At 37.0% G+C, this 20,929-nt stretch overlaps 1 protein-coding gene across 1 annotated transcript in view; it reads left to right on the forward strand.

Annotated features, from left to right (window-relative positions):
* Positions 1–20,929, forward strand: part of LOC127434908 (chemokine-like protein TAFA-5) — a 300,288-nt gene that overhangs the window by 114,838 nt on the left and 164,521 nt on the right. The gene's annotated exons all lie outside the window — the stretch shown is intronic.

The raw sequence follows: 20,929 nt of genomic DNA on the forward strand, positions 1-20,929 counted from the left end.
AATTCATCTTACAGTTCATTATATATATATATATATATATATATATATATATATATATATATATATATATATATATATATATATATATATATATAATTATTATTATTATTATTATTATTATCTTTTTTTTTAAACCTTAACACTTACTTAGTTTACTAATCTTAAACCATGACCTGAACTGCACATAAATAACTAATATTGGCATAATATTCATGCTGGTTAGCCAGTGAGCCTGGTTTCTCCCAAGGTTATTTTTCTCCATTAACCAACATCTTATGGAGTTTTGTGTTCCCTTCCACAGTGGCCTTCAGCTTGCTCACAAGGGTTCTAAATACAATTATTATTTAATTATATAATTTTTATTCACAATTTACAATCATATTTAATCAAACTACACAATGATCACTCTAAGACTTTATAGCTATTACAGTTTAATTTTTTTGTAAATGCATGATTTTCTGTAAAGCTGGTTTGAAACGATGTGTTTTGTGAAAAGCACTATACATATAAAAATGACTTGACTTGATTTTATGTCCCTTAAGAGCTTAAAAATGTGATATCCATTAACTTGCTTTGTGAGGACCTTCAGAACTGAAATATTCTTCAATGAATATGAATCCCAAGGTTTAGACAGGGAAACAAATAGAATAATATTAGCGTATATGCCATTCAATTTTTGCAGAGTTATAGAGCATGATAAATGTTTCTAGTTCCAGCAGACCTAATTGTGAGTTGGTGGATAAATTAGGTGTATGTCTGGCTAAATAGATGAGTCTTAGTCTAGACTTAAACTGAGTGAGTGTGTCTGCATCCTGAACAGTGTTAGGGAGACTATTCCATAGTTTAGGAGCCGAACAGGAAAAGGATCTACCTCCTTTTGAGGATTTTGATATTCTAGGATCTATTAACAGGCCAGACTTTTGCAATCGTAATGAACGTGATGGAATATAGTGTGGTAGAAGGTCACTTAAGTACTGTGGAGCTAGATCATTCAAAGCTTTGTACATAGTTAACAACATTTTAAAATTAATATGAAATTTAACAGGTAGCCAATGTAACGATGATAAAATGGGGCTAATATGATTATATTTCTTGGTTCTAGTCAGCACTCTGGCTGCTGCATTTTGAACCAATTGAAGTTTATTTATTGAACTTGCAGGACATCCTCCCAGTAATGCATTACAATAATCTAGTCTTGAGGCCAAGAACGCATTAATTAGTTTTTCGGCATCAGCAACAGAGAGTATGTGTCGTAACTTAGCAATATTTTTTAGGTGGAAGAGTGCTGTTCTACACACATTGGAAATTTGATTTTCAAAGGACAGATTGGTATCAAATATAACACCTAAGTTCTTTGCTGTAGAAGACGATGTAACAGAGGGCATGCTCAAGAGACACAGCATGCAGTCAAGTTAGTATGCTAGTATGGATAACATGTTATGTTATTTGTAAATGTTTTGATATTTTTTGTTCTGGGTAAAACCTATTGAGCTAAATTACCAAAGTTCAACCATGCAACTCTATGTGTTGCAAGCTGATAGGTTATTTGACTTGTTATCTGTTAGCCAGTTAGCTTGCTCATATGTGACATGTTAAGCCAGTCGGCTCGCATGGTGAAAGCTGATTGATCATTTTAATAGATAGAGGGCCGCAAAACAGAAAAGGACATCGACACCCCCCCCCCCCCCAAAACAATTTTGGGCCGATTTCTCTTCCCAGTCCGCCCCTGGCAGGAGCTGACATGTGAGCCCTTGACTGGGTGTTTCTAATCATATAGTCCAACCCCCCTCCCCCCACACACACACACTCCATGGGAAGAGCACCCACTCTTTTGTCTGGATAAAAAAATATATTTTTAGGTATAGTTATAAAGGTATAGTTGCAATACCATGGCAACCACTCAGAAGACCCTAGAAACCACACAGCAATGCTAAAACAACCACTCAAATCACCCTAGCAACCACATAGCAAAGCTCTAACATCCACTCAGAACCCCCTACCAACCTCATAAGAACACAAAAACAACCACTCAGAACACCTTAGCAATTGCATAGTAATGCCATGGCAACCACCCAGAACACCCTTGCAGCTGCAAAGCAATGCTGAAACAACCACTCAGAACACCCTAACAATTGCATAGCAACGCTCTAACATCAGAACCCCCTACCATCCATATAATGTACAAATAACGACTCATAACAACTTAAGTGCATAGCAGCTGCATAGCAATGCCATGGCAAACACCCTGAAAACACCTTTGCAACCACATAGCAATGCTCTAGCATCCACCAGAGACTATTTAGCAGAGACGGGCCACTTCTATTAAAATGAATGGGAGAAACTGAACAGTCAATGGATGTAGAAAGGAAGTCCCGGCTTACAGGTAAAAAAGCCAATCACCTTTTAGATACAGACATCGCCTGTCAATCAACTCAAGAATGTGCATGCGCATTAGCTATACAAGCCAGGAAAATATACTTTTTTTTAGCGTAATCTGAGGTAAAGAAGCACAATTTATGATTCCAGTATTGGCTGATTTTACTGCTGATATGAAATATGTTCTTTGATCATAATCTTGATCAACCGTTTAGGAGATTTTAGTCTTTGCCTATTCTTTTCCCCATATTTTGCTAAATGTCCCATCTTCACACCTGTCGCCTTAACCACAACAAGGCTTGACGACGCACTAACATAATACTGAAAGTAGATTGGTTTGATAATTATTTGTTAGTAATGCGGAAGGAGAAATTTTTATTTTGCCTTTTTCGACCACATTTTTGGGCTGAACCAAATTACATTGCGTCCTTTGAAAATCTATTTTGAAACCTCCTCTGGCTTTTTATGCAGTGATTAAAACTCGCCTGGACTAACACATATGAATGGGGAAAAAAAAATAAAAAACTTTCTTTCACAATATAAGTATCTGAGTTATTTGTTACATTTATTTTGAATACATCTTTGAGGAGACTCAGCTGTCCTTGCCTCCTCTGACGGAACACCAATAAATATAATACGAAACATTACTTCTGTTATCACATGACTGCCTGTTGGTAGTCTGTGTGAATGTCACCAGTTAGTGAGAAAAGTCTGAAGTTCAAATCCTGAACTTCAAAAATTGGTATTCTCCAATAAACCAAGTAAAATATACAGCAGTGGATGTATATTAGGCACTGGGCACATTTTATTTTGTTAATTTGTAACAGTTTCAGTGATGGCTTCACTGTTACAACTGTTTATTGTAATTCTCTTCCGCGCCACCAGGGGGCAGCGTCCTCAGGTAAAGGAGTGAGGACGCTGTTTTAAGAGAGAGTGAGGAAAACTGTGGGTTAGCTCATGGTAGCTCATGTAGTTCAGCAGGGGTGGCTGAGACAGCTCTCTAAGAGTGTTTGAGGTTTACTCAACTTAAACCACTTTAAAAAGAGATGGATGTGGTCCCTCCTCTTTTATTATGTCTCAGTCGGTTTTAAGATCAGGCTGGTTGTCACACAAAATGGCACCTAAACAGGGACCGTCCAAAAATTTACCAAACCATCCAGAGGTATACATATCAGAGAAATCAAAGAGTGCTTGGTATTGTATATTTATTTCTATCTATATGCATTGCTTTATTTCTGTGGTTTATTGTATTTATTTCCCCAACATTATCAGTTCATTCTTTGTGTACATATACAAACCTGCTTCTCCCCACATTTTACAAAATGGCCACTGAACCTGCTGAGACCGGGAGTGAGGGCCCAGTAGAGTTAAATTTCTCAAGTTAATTGCAGCCAGATTAAATCGTATAGAGAGCAAGGTTGATGAAGTAGAATAGCATCTTAATTCACGCCTGAATGAATTAGAGACTCATGTTACGGCAAGTCTTGACACTCACAATATGGTTATATCATCTAGAGGCCTAAGTTAAAGACCAAGAACAAGCATTTATACGGTTAGAGGAGACGCTCATCGTAGAGTCTAAAAATGAGTGCCAATGAATTAAAAAGGTTCTGGAGTGGAATATTCTAGCACTAGGGCTTACCGTCATGGGGTGCTTAAAGAGGAGAGATGAGCAGTTAAAGTCCATGATACCTGTCATCCCACATCCCATATCCCCTCCAGCCATAACCTCAACAACACTCAGTACCACTCATACTCGACCTGTTCATTACAATACACCCATCAAGTTGGAATTTCCCAAATTCAGTAGTGTCAATAACCAAGATCCCATAAACTACCTGAAAAAGTGTGATTAATATCTAGCCGTACACCCATTAAGCAATATTGAAATCCTATCTATGTTACCCTCAGTACTCACACACACCGCTAAGGACTGGTGGATGACGTGAAGTCTCGCATTAATCTTGATCAACCGTTTAGGAGATTTTAGTCTTTGCCTATTCTTTTCCCCATATTTTGCTAAATGTCCCATCTTCACACCTGTCGCCTTAACCACAACAAGGCTTGACGACGCACTAACATAATACTGAAAGTAGATTGGTTTGATAATTATTTGTTAGTAATGCGGAAGGAGAAATTTTTATTTTGCCTTTTTCGACCACATTTTTGGGCTGAACCAAATTACATTGCGTCCTTTGAAAATCTATTTTGAAACCTCCTCTGGCTTTTTATGCATAACCTCAACAACACTCAGTACCACTCATACTCGACCTGTTCATTACAATACACCCATCAAGTTGGAATTTCCCAAATTCAGTAGTGTCAATAACCAAGATCCCATAAACTACCTGAAAAAGTGTGATTAACATCTAGCCGTACACCCATTAAGCAATATTGAAATCCTATCTATGTTACCCTCAGTACTCACACACACCGCTAAGGACTGGTGGATGACGTGAAGTCTCGCATTAAGACCTGGGCACAATTTAAAGCTGTTTTCCTGCAATCATTCCTGCCAGAAGATTATGAGGTGGAAGCTGAAAGGAGGATCAGAGAAAGGAAGCAAGGGAAGGAGGAAGATATTCAAACTTTTGCGTATCAGTATAGAGCTATGTGTTTGAGACTAAAACCAGCGATGACAGAGAAGGAAATCCTACAATCCGCAATGAGGAACTGTAACCCCTGGACAGCCAGCATAATGAGAGGAATGGTATCTTCAGTGGAGGAGCTGGTGAGAGTAGGAACATTAGTCGAGAGAGACTTAAAGGAGGAGAGGGACAAACGGAGCTGTCACAATCATCTGCGAGACATGGAAAATCAAACAGAGGACGTCCATATCACCATCCCATTACTTTATGTGCAGAAACATGTGAACGACCCCTAAATCCACTTACCTTACCTCCCGTCATATGGCAACACCATTTAGAAGCCATAATAGACACAGGAAGTACATACTCATTGATCCAGGAGTCACTGTGTCGTACTCTCAAACAAGAAGGAGAGACCTGGTAGACTAGCAGAGGACAGACATTTTCTCTCACCAATGGGTACATTCAGCATACCTTAGGGAAAGTATCTCTGCACTGTTCAACAGGGATTCTGCAGGTTCGAAGGAATTCAATTTAAGAATTAAGACTTTTTAAGGCCAAATAAAAGAAAAATAATAATAAATAATTCATTAGCTGGTAAATACAAAACCACTGAGGCTACTTGGATGACTCTGGACATGTTTTGTTTTTTGTTTTTTTTTACTGTGCATTTATGTCTTCTTAAATTATTTTTTTATAAGTTAATACAACTTTAAAATTCTAAATGAATTAATTAAGAATGCACGTAGCCTTATGTAAGCCTATATTGTGACCCTTCTCTTTAGTCACTTGCTTTCCAGCAAGACGTGACTCAATAGACCAATGCTTTGGCAATGTCACCATTTATGTCAAACACGGAAGTGGTGGCAAAAAACATGAGCAAAAAGTACACTTTTATCGGATTACGTTGTTGAAAAATGATTCCGAGGGCACTCATTGACTGCTGTGGCTTCAAGCCATCAACAGAGCTGACTGGACTGAGGAGATCCTTTCAACTCACAACTTTGCAGTAAAAATGTATAGCGAACATGATTACATGTTTGTTATTAACTCATTTCATTATAGTACTTGTATCGCTAAGAATATGTTTGTATTTATGATGGGTTTTGTGTCATACCTTTGTTTAATCATCTGATCTGTCAAATCTAACAAGTCAGCGGGCTTTCTGCCACCACTTACTGTGCATGCGCTGACATTTTTGTAAACAAAAAGATTGATCTATAGACCTTATTCACAGTAGCGCCATGTTTGATTTTTAATGGGAATGGAAATGAAGCTGTGAGGGATAGACTTACAGTCTCTTCAATGGCATGCATGGTATAAAGCTGTAAAAAGCTCCTAGATCCCATCTGATTTTCCACAACTCATGTTGTCTGGAGTTTTTTGTCTACGGAGTGTCCTTGAAAATATATTTTTCCAATGTTTTGTCTGTGGAACGATCCAAAAACTTTTTAAACTGCAGTAAAGCCCTTTTTTTTTTTTTCTTGGCAGATACCTTTAACAAATACTTTAACAGGTAGTTAAAGGGCAGTTCATTTAAAAATGAAATTTCTGTCATCACTGCTCACCCTTGAGTCTGTATGAATTTTTCTCTGCCATGGAACAAAAAAGGAGATGTTAAGCAAAATGTTTAGTCTCATTCACTGGCACTGCATCTTTTTATCATTCAATGAAAGTGAATGGTGACTGAAACTCCCTAATATCTCCTTTTGATATCCACTGAAATAAGAAAGTCATACATGTTTGCAACAGCATGAAGGTAAGTGATGACAATTTACATTTTTGTGTGAAATATCTCAAGTAAAAGTCAAAACTCGTCAGAAAATACCTGTATATGTCAGATCTAGAGAGATGGAGATGAGAGATATAACAGGTGTAACTCTGCAGCTGAGTAGTTCTGTTAGCTTTACAATTATTGTCAAATGTGATGTGAAATAAGGAAGCGTCACAATTTGAAAGGCATCAAAAGACGCTCCAATTTCGAGCGCTCGATTGTGTTAGCGCATCGCTCGCTTACAGAGACACAGAATAACACCATTTTCATTTCTTTTTAATGGGTTTATGAAGGTTTATACATGTGTAACATCGTAAATACAGTAAAAATGCACTTCCCTGCACGCGCTCACACTAAACTCAAGCGTCAGCTGCTAAATGCACGAGAGAGAGAGATGATTATGACTCACGCAGATTATTCTGTTTTAAGCGTCTCCTCTATTCACGCCCCAAAATATAAGACCTCAGCAAATTAAATTTAAGACTTCTTATAATTTAAGATATTTAAAGGTGCTATATGTAAGATTGACATCAAGCGTTTGAAATGGGTACTGCAGTCCAAATTCAAAATATTGGAGATTTGTCTGCCCCATCCCAGACTCGAAGCTCCATCTTCCAAAGGCATCTCCAATATTTATCCTTGTTTTACTACACCTCTGGTCATGGTGGTGTTTAGACGGATGGCGAGGCTTTTTAGGTCAGGTAGAATCTGTTATCTCTGATCCAGTTCGTTTGCTGGCTTCCATGGCTGCAGCACGCTGTGTTGTTTGCCTGCAAACTTGTTCAAATCTGGCAACCCGGTGGTGTCGAAATACTATTGGTGAGTGGGCAGTGAGCAGGATCACACAGACCAAAACATAAACAGAAATTCCGGCCTGGAATGGAAACTTAAAAGTAGAATATACTGGATGTAGCATTGTTATCGGAGAAGACAGTATTTCAACTTAGCATGTTTCCTAATTCTCTAATTCTCATTTTATGATTTAGTACAGTAAAAATATTGCATACAGCACCTTTAAGACTTTTTATGGCCTTAACTTTTAAAAAGTAAATTTAAGACTTTTTAAGGACCCACAGGTACCCTGTTCAATACATAACCATGTTTATCCATTCAAAGCCTTCATCATGAGATACTGTGATCTAACATTCCCTCTAATACTCAGACATGAATTCTTAAAAACCTGTGGTTTAAAGGTAGATTTCAGTGATGCAGCATATTCCATGCCAGAAGAGAGTGAAGTACGTTATTTTCCTACGTCAACTCACGCCGATTCAGTTGGTTTACACCCAACTTCTACCAGACTCCATTTTGCCCTACCACCTGTCAAGATTAATGAATCCACAAGAACCACCATCAAACAGCTTGTGAGTTTTTCAGATATCTCACGTTCCCTGAAGCGTCGGCTAGAGAGCTCGCTTTTTGACTGTCCCACAGTGTGCGCAGACTCATTGGGTAAGACAGACATCATCAAACACTGTATTAACACCGAAAATGAAATCCCACTGAGAAAACGTGCCGATTCAGGTGCACAAACAAAAATTAATCGATGATGAAGTCACGGAGATGTTGAAGAGTATCATCCGTCCATCCACTTCTCCGTGGACTGCCCCTGTAGTTCTCGTCCCCAAAAAAAAATGGAAGCACACAAATCTGTGTAGATTACCAAGCATTAAATGCCAAGACACCTCTAGATGCTTTTCCAATGCCCCAGATCTCATATATACTTACATCTTTGTATGGAGCTACAGTTTTCAGAACCTTGGACTTGAAGAGCGGGTATTGGCAAGTTTGTATGGATGAGAAGAGCATTGCAAAAACATCCTTTGTTACAAAGAATGCCCAATATGAGTTTGTTCATTTACCCTTTGGCCTAAAAAATGCAGCAGCAACATTTCAATGCATAATGAATACCATCCTGCGTGAGCTCATCGGCAAAGGCTGCTTTGTCTATGTAGACGATATAGTGTTTTTTTTCCACTAGTGTCCAAGAGCATTATGGGCACCTCAGACAGTTATTTGCGAAGTTGGAAGCTGCTGGGTTGACACTGAACTTGAAAAATGTTAACCTCCTCCAAAAATCTCTTTCGTTCCTTGGACACATCATTTCTGAGGGAGGAATGAAAACTGAACCTTCCAAGGTTGAGGTAGTCCAAAACTTTCCAGCTCCCAAGACAGTGAAGGAAGTTCAATGGTTCCTCGGTCTGGTGGGCTGGTATCATCGGTTCATTTCTAATTTGTCTAAACGTGCAGCCCCTTTACACGCTCTAAAAAATAAATATACAGTGTGGGAGTGGACTCAAGCCTGTCAACAGTCATTTGAAGACTTGAAGGAAGCCCTTCAAAATGCACCTATTCTTAAATCCCCTGACTTTAGAAGACCTTTTAAGGTGCAAACGGATGCCAGCAATGTGGGATTGGGAGCAGTGTTATACAGGACTCAGAGCAAGGTGAGAATGTGGTGGCTTGCGCATCAAGGTTATTCCAAGGTGCAGAAAAGACATACTCTACCGCAGAGAAGGAGAGTCTCATGGTGGTCTGGGCTGTAGAGAAATGGAGGGAGTATCTAGAAGGGAGAAACTTCAAAGTACTCATCGACCACTCTGCGCTGACTTTTTACTGATGTAAAAAACAGCACCATCACTATTTGAAAAAAGTCATTTTTGATCAAATCTAGACAGGCCCCATTTCCAGCAGCCATCACTCCAACACCTTATCCTTGGGTAATCATGCTAAATTGCTAATTTGGTACTAGAAAATCACTTGCCATTATATCAAACACAGTTGAAAGCTATTTGGTTCGTTAAATGAAGCTTTGTGTTTGTTTTTGAGTTGCCACAGTATGCAATAGACTGGGATGTCTTAAGGTCAATATTAGGTCAAAAATGGCAAAAAAAGAAACAGCTCTCTCTAGAAACTCATCAGTCAATCATTGTTTTGAGGAATGAAGGCTATACAATGCTTGAAATTGCCAAATAAAACTGAAGCTTTCATACAAAGGTGTACACTACAGTCTTCAAAGACAAAGGACAACTGGCTCTAACAAGGACAGAAAGAGATGTGGAAGGCCAGATGTACAACTAAACAAGAGGATATGTACATCAGAGTCTCTAGTTTGAGAAATAGACACCTCACATGTCCTCAGCTGACAGCTTCATTGAATTCTACCCACTCAACACCAGGGGTGCAGGCCTTATGGGAAGAATTGCAAAGAAAAAGACACTTTTGAAACAGAAAAACCAAAAAGAAAAGGTTAGAGTGGGCAAAGAAACGCAGACATTGGACAACAGATAATTAGAAAAGAGTGTTATGGATCTTAACCCCATTGAGCTTTTGTGGGATCAGCTAGACTGTAAGGTGCAAGAGAAGTGCCGACAAGACAGCCACATCCATGCAAGTGCTACAGGAAGCGTGGGGTGAAATGTCACCTGAGTATAGAATGCCAAGGATCTGCAAAGCTGTCATTGCTGCATGTGGAGGATTTTTTGATGAGAACTCTTTGAAGTAGTTTAAGAAGTTCTGAGTTTTATTTTTTTCAAATTGTAATGGTAATTCTTCACGTTATTAATGTCCTGACTAACTATACATTGTGATCAGTTGAATGTCACTTTGGTTAATAAAAGTACCAATTTCTTTCCATAAGAGCAAAATCTGTAGGTTGCTTACTGGCCTGAAATCCTTAAAGATGTCTGGAAGACATGTAAAGATTGTCAAGTATGTCAACAATACAAACCTTGCATCACCAAACTCACAGGCAAACTACAGTCCACCCCAGTAGTAAAACCAGGGTTCATGTTGGGTGTTGACTTGATGGGGCCCTTTCCCAAAAGCGTCCGCATGAATGAGTACTGCGAAGACCCCGGTGATTGCTAACATCCTAATAAAAGACATCTTTACACGGTGGGGAACCCCAGTATACCTGGTGTCAGATCACGGACCACAGTTCACGTCCCAACTCCTCCATGACACCTGTAAACAGTGGGGTGTAGTACAGAAACTTACCACAGTGTATCATCCACAGACTAATTTGACGCGAGTGAAGAGAACCCTCAAGACGATTATCTCCTCATATGTTCATGAAAATCATCAGCAATGGGATAAATGGATCCCAGAATTCAGATATGCAATCAACTCGGCATGGCAAGAAAGTACGGATTGCACGCCAGCAGAGATTGCACTCGGCCAGAAACTCAAGGGACCTTTTGAAAGTTTAGCCCACAAATCCCCAGACCCTGAGCAGGCTGCATACAATGTCATTGAGAGACAGAAAGCTTTAATAGACCAGGTCAAGGAGAATGTAAACAGCCCAAGAGAGGCAGGCCAAATACTACGACCTACGACGGAGGTCAGCCCAGTATGAGAAGGGAAGTTTAGTTTGGGTCCTTACTCATCCATTGTCGCATGCAGGGGATGCATTTATGGCCAAGCTAGCACCCAAATGGCAAGGTCCAGGTGAAATCATTGCACAAATTAATAAAGTCAATTATAAAGTCAAAATGGTTCAAAATCCAGATCATGTTGATGTATATCATGTTGAAAAATTAAAACCCTTTTTTGGGGCTATCCATCCAAGGGGGGGGGGGTGTAACAGTTTCAGTGATGGCTTCACTGTTATGATTGTTTATTGCAATTCTCTTCCTCACCACTATGGGGCAGCATCCTCAGGTAAAGGAGTGAGGACACTGTTTTAAGAGAGAGTGAGGAAAACTGTGGGTTAGCTAATGGCAGGGGCGTAGCCAGGAGTTTTTCACAGGGGTGGCCTGGCAGGGGCAGCGATCAGTCTGTAGTGGCAAAGAAATTTCAGGCAGCATTTCCGTATCGTCGGGGGGGGGGGGGGATGATGCAGTGACACCCAGGACAGAGAGGTGCGGAGACTTTGGTGTGCACACATGTTAAGACTCCTGTGTGTTGCAGTTGTACAGAGACAGTTCCACCTCTAAAAACTAAATGTGCCTAAGACAAAAAATGACCAAAGCAGCAGTTGCGAGTGGGGTGGCCAATGGGGTGGCCAGGCTTCGGTCCATGGTGGCCACGGCCACCCCTGGCCACCCCCTAGCTCCGCCACTGGCTAAAGGTAGCTCATGGAGTTCAGCAGGGGTGGCTGAGACCGCTCTCTAAGAGTGTTTGAGGTTTACTCAATTTAAACCGCTTTAAACCTTTTCGGAGGAATTTTACGTTCATATTCTCAGGGCAGGCTAAAATTTATGACTGTTTTGCTTGTATATTGCCAGAAGCGCTGGCTTCTTTTATGGACTATATATGCTGAGAACAGTCATTGTTTGGATTATCGTTTGGACCATTATTTGGATTATTTCTATACGCTGGATTGTTTTCTTTTGAGGATTATTTATCGTTTCTCATATGGATTACTTACTGTTGCAAACCTATGGATTAATTTTTATTAGGAGGCACTTTATTCGCCCATCTTCATAAAGACTATCGTTCTCGGACTATCAGCGCTGGAAGACAGGTTTCATGTTGTTCATTTCCATATACCATTTTCATATTCTAAAGATTGCTATTACATTTGAGTTAATGTATTTTGTGTGGACTCAGTTTAATGAGTTCTTGTTGGGAAGGGAATGTACGTTTGATTGAGCACTGTATATATGTAAATAACACATACTGATATGTTGGATTGGTTTAATACACTCTGTTAAAAAGAAATGGATGTTGTCCCCTTTCTTTTATTATGTTATTCAGTCGGTTTTAAGATCAGGCTTGTTGTCAAAAGTGTATTAACTTCACCTGTTCTGTACAGCGCTATCATACTCCCTTTCACCATGTTTGTCTTTCAGCAGGTAAAGACACTTTTTCTGTGGGCATACCACTTATCCTATTTCTGTGATGCAAACAGATAGCAGTCGAAGTGAGACCGGGCGGCAAAACAAAGCACACGGAGCCACTCAAAAAAGTTATTCACAAGATCACAATTAATTTAAATTTTTAAGTAAACTCCTTAAAGATTCTTGATGTGGTATGAGTGTGAGTTCTAGTGTACTTGAGCAATGAAGACCTTCTGAACTTCAAAAACAAGTAGGAACTTGAGAATGTATAGATGTTCCTGCCTTATGTATGATTGTAATATGTTAAATGCAGTCTCATCCATTTCACCCTGCATCCTTTTCCAGGAAATGAATGAATAACTTTTTTTTTTTTTTTTTTTTTTTTTTTGACTGAGCAATCATATACAGGTAGAGGCAGTCATAAGTGACTTCTAGCAGTTTAGCATTTAACTTTTATTCAACTCAAAAGCACTCAAGTTATAAATAGATTTAGCCACTTTCTTCCATTTACATGAGAGCTTTAGACGTTTGAGTATCACAAAGGCAGAAGAAACTGTGTAAATGCACTGACATTGACACCCATACCATCAATAATCTACAAGAGCCTTCAGGCTTCACAAACACACTAAATCGATTACGATTTTACTTCAGCTGTTCATCTGAACATTTGTCTAATGACCTTAATGCATGAGAAAAAGATTTAACAAGCTGGGGAAAGTGAATGAGGTGAGAGAAATGTCATGTTTCAATAATAGTATTATGTATTTTATTATGAACCCACGCAGAATAGTAGGTGTGTCGAAGTGAAGACAAATATACATTTACATCAGACATATTGTACACTTGATGGAAAAATATCAAGCAACATGTGGGAAAATGGAGAAACCAAATATAAAATAACATTAATAATATGGGTGTGTGCAATATTTATGCCAGTGTGTTTAAGGAAAACGTTAGTCATTGCAGTAAAAGCCACTGTTTAAGTTTACATTTACACAGAAACTCAAATATGGAGCTGATTGGTGGTGGGGAGGTCGTTTCAGATGTTCTGAACAAGTTGTTTTTGCAGCTTAGTTTTATAAAATGTAGATAAGCTTTATTAAATGTTTGAAAAAATATTCTGAAATTTCCAGTTTTCTTAGTTGGAGTACACAGTTTCCGTTACAGTTTTCATAATATCTAAATTAGCTAGGTTTAATCAAGTTAACAATATTATTGGTAACACTTTACATCAACGTTCCCTTCGCTAAGGGTTTATAAATGGGTTTATTAATGAACAACAAAGGCCGGTTTATACTTCTGCTGCATTTATAGTTTGCGTTGGTGTGTCTGCGTCGTTTTGTGAGTACACAGGCAAAATGCTACTGTAGCCTATTGAGAGAAAATGCCTTAATTTCTTAAATGTGCATTTCATAAATAAAGGCAATGCAATGGTATTCGTTGATTCAAAAGTATTTTTTAAAATTATTGAAGCATTAAAACCTAGTTCATTAATGAATGTATTTAGGTTCACATTATTTATTATATTATGTTGCCTGCAATGCAATAAATCAGGCATGTACTGTATGATTGCTTCTGACTCGCTTAAATAATAATAAATAAATAGTGTGGCAAATTTTGAATCAATAACTGCTTGCTTGACCAATACTCAATGGGTGTCGTTTTAAAGCTTAAACATTTTTGTATTCATTGAGGCAAAATAACCAACTCTTAACAGGTGCATTTTAATCTGCTGACAAAATAGATGTGTTCCGTTTTCATAATTTATGAAATTAGATTATTTATTGTACACAATACTGTCAAACATACAGATCGAAAAGTTCTGGATTAGAATACGGCAAGTATTATTTCACTCACTACCTGATATATATAGAGTAAAGACCCGAGAAAACGGCACAGAGTTTGTTAGATGTAACAGATGTGTCTTTTTGTCACGTTTTCGCTTGTTCAAATAAAACAGAATATAAAAACAGCAGATGCTCACAAAAAAAGAAACGGTCCAAACACAATGTGACACGATCACTGATTAGTGGATATAGATGCATAGATAAAATAACCTGTGGGCGGTCTCTGGTAACACAGCGGACCAATTACAGCTGTTGTCGTCTGTGTCCATGCGATGTGCAATTACATTTTTGAAGAGGTGCAAGTCAGGCTATACCATAACCACCGTAGCTACGCATAGCCTACGGCGTAGGTTAAAATTTAAAAATTTAAAAAAGCATTATATATGTGGTTGTAACAGTATGAATAAAAAGGGCGACTTTCATGCAATACTTGCCAAATAGTAAGCATTTTAACTTGCATTAACTTAACATTTTAGGTACGGATTTCGTAATTTTGCTATGGTCTTTTTTGTATTCACATAACTTCACTACATGTTGCCAGTTTACATTAGGGTACATTTTTGTTACTAATACTGAATAAGTCTTTTAAGCATTTATAACATGTAAGGTAAAATGGCTTACTGTTTGGCAAGTAATGCATGGAAGTCACCCTTTTTATTCATGTTGTTATAACTGCATAACAATTATTTTTAATAAATTTGTAAACATTGGGGAAAAAAAAAAACTTTATAAACAAGGGGGGACATCTATCTGTCTAAAGAGCTAACAGCACTTTAAGGTAACAATAGCAGTTTACCCTAATTCCCTAATACATAATATGACCCCTTGAAAGTTGCGTAGATTCTTTCTAAAGAAACAATACTATAGCAGTTATAAGTAGTATAATTAATTAAATAATTAAATGTGTAGCACCACTGCAGCAACGTTATTCAGTGCTTGAATGCTGATAAAGGAATTGCTGACAAAAAGACATTTTCAAAAAAGCTCTTCCTGATCTCTTAGTCTTATTATGCTTATATCACTGAAAAGTGAAGGTTTTCTGCAGTTCCTGTAGGGAATTTTCAAACAAATGCAATTTCTGCAGAAATGAGTGTTAAAGAGAAAGATGGAGTTCTATGCTGCTACGCACATGTGACATGTCATTATTCAACATCATTCAGAAGCATGGAGAATGGGAGGAATATACATGAAAAGAAAGTTAATGGAAAGATAAAGAAACCTGAAAATGATTTGGACGAATGGTTAGTTTTGACTACACCAATACAGATAACTACTGTTTTGTTTCTCTAGCTCAGCTGGTAGAGAACAGCGCTAAATATCCAAGGTCATGGGTTTGATTACCAGGGACACTTCGTTGGGAATTCACAAATAGCGTATTGTGCCCACTGAAAGGGGTAGGGGTTGTCGATTAACCTACACATCCATATAAAATATTTGGTCAAATTTAGCTCTATGTAAACAAACATTTTCCTCAGTCGATCGCGTCCTTGATTAGAGCAGCACAAGCACAGGGACTCTGCGCGTGAACACGAACTCTGTTTGAGGGAATGTGTTTCTCTGAAGGACTACCAACAACAAGCTCTCATCACACTTCCAAACCCAGATATATGGTATGCTGCTTGCTGTTTATGGTACAAAACTGATATCTGTCATTTGTTTAGTACTAGATTTCGATTAAACAGAAAACAGAATATATTTATGTGTTGATATGCAATGTAACAATGGGCCTACTGTTTGTTTATGCATTAATTTGCCCAAATGCATCATTACAATAGGCCTACAATGTGTTTAATATTACTACTGATATGCTTCATTTGTAAAGTACTTAATAGGGTTTAATAAGTGCTTTAGACATAAGGAAATTGTACTTTAGCAGAAAATAGACCATACTGGGGGAAAAAATAGTAATACATAAACTGCAGATGAATGATCAATAATTCAAAAATGATGTCTGACTATATGGCATACAATTAAATTGCAGTAGGGAACATAATTTTTTAGTCTAAATTTTGCTATAATTAAATATTATACTGCTAGTAGTATTAGCAGTGCAACTTAATGTGATACCGTAATACTACACTAAATAGACACTAAAATGTACAATAATAACGCCTTGAAAGCATCTAAGACGTAAACCTTTTTACGTATTTACAGCTTTAGAAATGTATGATATGGACGAATCCATTACAAATAAATTTGAATACACGATTTTATTATAAATTGTTTACTGTTTTAAAGATATTTTAGATCCCTTAACCCTATACCCCAACCTCTAAACATAACCACTTTTCAACAATATAAAAATATGTAAATAAATGTATCTTAATTTATATATACAGTATTTTACAGCCACTAATACCATTCCTACTCCTAACCATATCCATTTATTAAGCATATAAAAATGTAACAGGCAGATACATTTAATAAAAATAATTTATTTTAGAAAAATGACAAAATTCAGTACAAAAGAAGTCCAAATGGAGATGCACTGCATCCGATTTGCTCCCTGACGGCACACTATAGAGCACGACAGTCTGGTTCCAGAAGTAAAAATCTCATTCATTTATCCCATAGACGAACTGTTTTTCAAGGATAACTTATAAAACCATAAAGACAGACCTACCGTGAACTACAAGGGTATATGCTTCCGTTTAAGCCATACGTCTGCGTTATCTCAACTTCATTGTTTTAAAGTCGTGTTTGATAGTGGAATTCATGGTACATTACCCCTGGTACAGCAGAGAAAGATCCACCAATCAGCGAACCGCGGCCAATGAAACCCATGAAACGTCCTCAGAGCGACCGCACGCTCCCATGATGCTCTGTGAATGACATAATCGAGTGGTCTCCCTTCACATACTTATAATTTGTAAAATATATTGTTTCTATACTTATCAACAACCTAAAATCAATAGTTTTATATAGTCCCATAGTTTTTTATTCAATGACATAATTCGCAATACTTCATGGGACTGTAGTTTGTGACCTCAAGACGGTAAGAACACAGCCATGTACCTTTGTTTTAAGTTTGTGATGTTGTGATTCACCTTGAAGCTGGTTGGTTTGGTTCATGGCTCACAACTCATATGTAGGATTTTATTAAAAGTCTATGGAAGCAATGAATGGGGAAAATACTTCTGGAACCCAGGTTAATGAAAAAGTGGGTGGGCACTGTTGCGCTCTATAGAGCTTTTCAGCTGTGATATCAGTTTGTAGATTAATTGGTCGATGGATTTGGCAGGGGCGTTGGAAATGGAGATTGTTGAATAAAAGGCTTGAATTTGGGTTTATTCCTCACACAAAGCTATTTGAAGATTTGGATTATAGTGTACAAATTAATGGATTACTTTTATTATTGTTTTATGGTGTTTTTGTTGTTTATTTTTTATTTATTTTTATTTTTTTGGCATATTCTGAAAACTCCCTTTGTGTCCAGTGGCAAACAAAAATAAATGCTTAATGAATAATTAAACGATTACAGAGTTTGTATTCGTTTTAACCTTGTAAAGTTTAGTCTTGGTTAAAGTGATATAATCCTTTAAAACGTTGTATTAGGGCAGCAGAAATCACACAGAACTGAATGAAACTGGTAAAATGTCATCTTATAATGTCAGCTGCGTTAAATAAATGTGATGACATTTAACTGATTGTGAATGCAATGAAATTAACTGATTAGTTCCATTAATTCAATATAAATCGATTCAGACAGTATACGTAAACATTTGTAAATTTCTATTAAATGCTGTCAATACATCAATATTGTACATTCCGATAATTATGCAAACGTAAGAGAATGTACATTTGCTAGAACCAAACTTTACATAGAATACATACACATTCTCATGAGATCACGTTGGTAATACAGTGGTATTTTCTTACAATGGTTATCATACCTTGACAATCTCATACCGTTACACCCCTAATTAATATGAATCATGTAAAGCACGGTTGCAGTAAAGAAACCATGCAGTGATTCTCAGGTCTATGTGCACTCAACAGCAACACCTGCTCACTGAACTGCCGTTCTTAAAGAGACAGTGCTATTGTAGCACTTTTTATGTATATCAATGTAAAATTATTTAAAATACTTGTAAAAAGTAAAACAAAATTATGCATTTAAACAATAAATATGTAACAATGTATTTTTACTGGGTAAAAATATAAATACTGAAATTGTTCAATTTCAACAAATGCTGTAAATGTGAAAGAATTTAACAAATAAACCAACAACTGTAATAGTGATTGGATGGAATGACAGGAGCTATGCCATTGTTTCTTTCTTAAACTTTTGAAAGGATGGAATGAATTTGACTGTTTGGGCAAAGGACAAGGGATCAAATAAAGGAGAAGTCTTAGTGCTGAAAAGAACGAAAATGACTTTAAATACGCTAAAGAACTATTCAAGCAGATTTGGTGTCTGTTTACATTGAAATGCGTGTGGTTAGTAATAATAATAAATAAATATCAGGTTTTTGCAATGTTCTGCGTGCAAAAGTGATGCAACTGTTTGGCGAATCATCCCGTCCCTTAAACTGATAAAATATATACTTTGAATGCACAAGTTGCTTTGGATAAAGTCTAGTTTGAAACGGGCGGATCTAGATATTTATTTTAATTTTTTAATTTTTTTTTTTTTTTTTTTAAATAAATGGGGTGGGAAGGGGGTGGCATGCAGACTATGAGGGATGGCAACACCAAAGCAAGCGCTCATGCGTAGTTCTTAGATAAGGTACAAAGCTTCATTGCAACAAGTTACAAATTACAAATGTCCATGAATTTGCATTACAACTGAATTTCCACAAGATGTACATAGTAACCATTTTGCTACTGATGTGCCAACATTTTTTAACAATAAAAAAATAAATATATATAACATTTCTATCTCCAGAGCACCAAGACATTGTCTATTAAACACATCGACAAATTTTAAATGTTCCACTTGACACATAGAACTGGCAATCTGGACTAAATGTCACCACCTTATGCAAGCCAAATTGTTTTATTTTGTTAAGTGTACCCATGGATAGAGAGTGCATGTATATCCAGGGTTGGAAGTGTTACTTTTGAAATGTATTCCACTACAGATTACAGAATACATGCTGTAAAATGTAATTTGTAACGTATTCCATTAGATTACTCAAGGTCAGTAACATATTCTAAATACTTTGGATTACTTCTTCAGCACTGGTAGATTTTTTTCACTTGTTTTGACTATAAAAACTCTGCATCGTACAGTAAGACAAAATACATGTTAAAAATACATTCTCTGAAAAACCTAAATATCTTATGCAGTGTTGTTTCTAAAACAAGATAAATCAAATTGATCTTGCTATAATATTTTTAGATATTTGTACAGGAAAACAATTCAAAAATTATTATCAAGAATATGATTTTTGCCCTAAAATCAATGGTCTTACTAGAAAAAAGAAATTATGATCTAACGTTAATTTTCTTGATAAAAAAAATATATGATCGTGCCTGGTAACATGGACATGTAAAATGGTTAGAAATAGCATTTTAGCTTAGCGTAAAGCTGACAGTTTACACAAGGTTTATTTCTATTTCTTCAGCTCCAAACTTACTTCAGACTTCTCTGTCTGCTCGTATGAATGTAACACATCATAAGAAAGTGTTTCACCGCTGTTCAAATGCACTTTGGATCGCATCATTTATATGGATAAATGTTTTCCATCTGAAAGGACTAAATATTAAATGAAACAAATGACAATAAAATGCAAAGTAATCTCTTCAATAATCAAAAAACGTTTTGAATGTAACTGTATTCTAATTACCAATGGTTTAATTGTAACTGTAGTGGAATACAGTTACTTATATTTTGTATTTTAAATACGTAATCCCGTTACATGTATTCCGTTACTCCCCAACCCTGTGTATATCCCATGTTATTCAGCTAATAGTCCTGTAGGCCTATCACCTTTGTAACAGCTAGAATAAGCCATTTGAAAGCAAACATTAACACAAATTTAGACCTGAATGAAAATAAACTGTACAGAAAATTGCAGTGCTGCAAAACTCATGAATATTAACTATTATGCACAGTAAAATATTATTTTAAATGACCCGTTTTAATAAACAGTCATTCTGCCACTATCAATCTTGGGATTTTGTTAGCCAGTAGATGAATATGTAGATCTGCATTTTAAATAAGAACATGACTGATTGGTCTAGTGGTAACTTCTTGCCTCTAGTTTTTAGAGGTTCTGGGTTGTAATTTGCCCAAATATAACTTTTTTTATTTTAATAAACCAAGATTGCATCTGTAGATCAGAAGGTGTTACATTTGAAAAATAAAATGCAGTTTTAATACAATTTGGGGAGATGAGAGTAGGGGAAACACAGACACATTGACAGTTCTGTATATGAAAAAACAGCGAACTACAAAGTTTAGACAGCTTCAACCACAAACTCTACTCTCCAGCAGCGGAAACCCGGAAAAAAGTCAATATGCACCTGAGCGCCCGTGAACAAGATGGCATGGCTCACGAACACCCATCTCCCATTGCACAACCCAGCCATGGAACACAGTTTATATAGGAAGGA

This window comes from Myxocyprinus asiaticus, chromosome 45 (genome assembly GCF_019703515.2).
Source record: "Myxocyprinus asiaticus isolate MX2 ecotype Aquarium Trade chromosome 45, UBuf_Myxa_2, whole genome shotgun sequence".
Classification (NCBI taxonomy): domain Eukaryota; kingdom Metazoa; phylum Chordata; class Actinopteri; order Cypriniformes; family Catostomidae; genus Myxocyprinus; species Myxocyprinus asiaticus.